Genomic DNA, 3,990 nt, shown 5'->3' with positions numbered 1-3,990 from the left:
AAAAAAAAAATGCTCCCAAGGCCCATTCTCTTATTCTCATCCAACATCAGTATCAAATACAATCGAGGAGAAAGACCCAACAATCTTTGTATACAAATGGCTTTATGGAAAGTTTGCATACTCATACTATAACAATTTTTTTTAACAAGAGAGCCCTGCTCCACTTACCACATCCTTTGAACTTACTAACATAACTATATATGAAATACATCAAGCGACCACCTCATATATTGCTTCATTCATTACACTTCGACAAAGTTTTTTTTTTATGGTCAAATGTAGCAACAAGCTAAAGTCATTCCCTTTTTTGAGCCATGTTTTTGTTATCATAAGAAAACAGAGTTCTACTAAGGCATGGTTAAACTCTACCATAAATTCAATTCTTTATATTATGTAATGCATGAATTGTAACAAGAGAATAAGCCAATGATCGTTCACTCTAGGCATGAATATTTATTCCGAATCTCACATCCTTTAGAAATACAAATGAGAAACGCAATGTGAAATTTATGCATCCAAATATGTTCACAAAGCCTTGAGTTTAAAGGAGAGACATTAACAAAAGCAAACTTATGACTCTACCCATATCGTATCAAATAAACAAGCTTATTTTTCAGATTTTGTGGGAGAAGCCTCTAATCAACATATTGAGAAAAATCTCCATAAGGACAAGCTTACTACAAAAGACCTTAATGCAAGCAAATATTTATACTTTTTTAGTTTAAGATATTTAATCGAACACTTGATGTGTAATGTCTACAAGACCGTATGAAGCAAACCATCATGTGAACGTGATCTACACACCCAACTGATTAGAATCGTCTAAAATATTTATAAAAGGACCTTCATAATTCATAAAGTCATGTAGCTTGATCTCATAAACCGAATATCTGCAAAATGGGAAGTGCTCATTTAAACAAGAATCTTGTAGGAAATCAACCAAAGAAGCAAAGCGGGGAGGGAAAACCATGGGGAAACTGTTTATATTTTTCTCTTGATATATTCAGCCAAAATCCTGACATAGAATGAAACTCCAGTAAAAAAAAAAGGTTTCGATACAAAACATAGACAAATCTTCAAGGAACAATTTCAAAACTTCATTGTCTTTGCATAGATAACCATAAAATCATGATTTTAATCTTTCTAGCAGGAGTAGTTAGAAGAATACAATCTCTACCAAACAGTGCAAGCCAACCTCATATTCATTTCGGTCATCAAAGCTCTCATGGACAAAGAAAGGAAAAAGAAATGAAATAAATAAATAAAAAGAGTAAGGAAAAAGGAGGAAGAGTGGAAGACTAGGAAGAAGAGGTGAGGGATATACTTACAGTGAGGTCAACGGTTCAGTTAGAGCGAATCACGAGCAAGTTTTGACTTCCTCGACTTGGTCGGGTAGGAGAGACGGAATGGGGGAGGAGAAAGGGGAGCTTCGACGTCAGTTGGGGTTTAAGAACAGCAGCAATGAGAGGAAGAGGGGAGATCGGAGTCGGTCCAGGCTGGGGTCGTCGGCTTTTGGGCTCGGTCTTCCTCTGAGCTCCTTCAAACGAGAGAGAGTGAGACGAGAGCCCTTTGCTCTGCGAATCGGAGTCCGAGAGCCAGCGGGAGGGGGTGTCGTCGCCTTCTTTTCCCGAACCAGAGAGCTAGGGAGAAAGGGGAGCGGGGAGCCTTCGGCCTTCTGGTGTCATCCGAGTAGAGAAGAGACGAGAGGGAGGTCGGGAGTGAAAGGGAGGTAGGGATTTTGGCCAGAATCGAGAGCTGGAGGGGTTTTCCGCCTCCTCTCCTCTGAGCGCCAACCGAAGAGAGAAAACCCAGGGAGCCCGAGAGCGGCGTGAGTGATCCAGGCTTTTGCCTCAGTTAGGGCATCAAAAGGAAGAAAAGGGGAATCATAGCCGTCCGATCAAACTCCTTGATCCATCGGTGGGATTCAAATTGGCTTGGAAATTCAATCAAATTTGATTAGAACTTAGCCGCACCCAAGGGACTCAAATCAAATTCAAATTGAGTAGGGTTTGGTTCGATCCGGGTCGACTCGAACTCGCCTCGACTCGACCAAAATTAATTCAATAAAATAAGATAAAAAATAAATCAAACTCAAATTAGTGTCAATTTGAATTGAATCGAGCTCGACGAGACTCGATCAACTCGCTCGAACATGCTCGAGGGAAAATCAAGACAAAAACGAGGTCAACAAACTCCACCCCAACAGGTGCGGTGAACAAGTGAACCGTGCGTGTTGGCGTTGACCTCCTTATCTCTAGGAGGTACAACCACGAACAAGATTCACGAAGAAGATGCAATCCTACGATCAACCAAAGAGACTTGCTAGGAAAATGCAATCCTACGACCAAATAGAAAGACTTGCTGAGAAAATGCAATCCTACGATCAGCTAAGGAGAATCAAGAAGCATACAATCATACAACAAGCATGCAATTAGTGTCCCACCATGTTATGAACATACAATCACACAATGACCAAGCAATCACATAATTACTATACACTTACATCACAGTCATATCATCATCAAATCATGCAATATTTATATACTCCAATGATATTAAATAATCAAGCAATTATCACATACTCGTATCACGAGCAATTGGTCACATAACAGTAATCAAATCATACCATAATCATGCTATTACATAGTGACCACACAACCATGCGATAAATGCACGATACACATCCAATCATAACAAACCACATAATAATAAGCAAATGATGGTGTAATAGTCATTAACAATCATATGACTATGCAATGATCATTCAACCATGCAATGATCATGAAATCATGCAACAAATGCAGTTATCACTCAATTATATGATAAGTGATCAATCATGTAATGATCATGCACACAATCACATAAGCATGTAAGAAATCAATTAATCACGCAATGATCACACAATACTCATATAATTACATAAGCATACAAAACTCAATTAGTTATGCATTGATCACACCACAATCATATAATCATGCCATACCCCCACACTTATACAATAATCAATCAACATGTAATGATCACTCGATGATATGCTTACAAAATCATGCAAAAGTCATCAAATCATGCAATGATCTTGCAACAATCATTCAGTCATACCATGCTCACTCAATCATGCAAACATGGTGGGACAGAAGAGAGAAAGAAACACAACATTCGTTTGACCAAATCGAAACAACGAACGAAGAATACTCAATGCTCACTTGACTATAGTGAGGAAGAGCCAAGCAAACAAACTTAACTATCTGCATATTCATACTGAAACAGTAGAATAGGAGAAGGAAGGGATTCTATGCTCACATGAGAAAAATTGAAGTAGTGACATAAAGAACTAAAGTAAACTCAACAATCACCTAGAGCTAAAAGGTGATGCAAGGAGAAAGGAATTCAACCATCACTTGAAAATTATATCAAATAGCAAAGAGTAATAATCATAAGGAGGTAATGAAGAATAATCAAAGATAAGAAAATCATCTATCTGCCTGACCACATCGCAACAGCAGAATAGAGAAAAGAAAAAGGGTCTCACATCCACTTGACCAGATCGAAACAGTGAACGGAGAAAACTCAAGACTCACTTGACCATATTCGAAACAGTGAGGGAAGAGTAAGGAAAGGAAAGAGCCAACTATCTGTCTGACCAGATCGAAACAGCAGAATAGAAGGAGAAAGAAAGAGGGGGGTCCCACATCCACCTGACCATATTCGCAACAGCGAATGGGGAAAACTCAATGCTCACCTGACCAGATCGAAACAGTGAACAAGAGTAGAGAAAAGTAAAGAATCGACTGTCTGCCTGACCAGATCGAAACAGCAGGACAGAAGGAAAAAGAGAAACATCTCACATTTACCTGACCAGATCGAAACAGTGAATGGAGAAAAGACTCAAGACTCACTTGACCATATTCGAAACAGTGAGTAAAGAGTAAAGAAAGGAAAGAGCCAACTGTCTGCCTGACCAGATCGAAACAGCAGAACAGAAGGAAAAAG

This window comes from Dendrobium catenatum, unplaced genomic scaffold (genome assembly GCF_001605985.2).
Source record: "Dendrobium catenatum unplaced genomic scaffold, ASM160598v2 fragScaff_scaffold_743, whole genome shotgun sequence".
Classification (NCBI taxonomy): Eukaryota; Viridiplantae; Streptophyta; class Magnoliopsida; order Asparagales; family Orchidaceae; genus Dendrobium; species Dendrobium catenatum.
Note: the sequence above shows the minus strand (reverse complement) of the source record.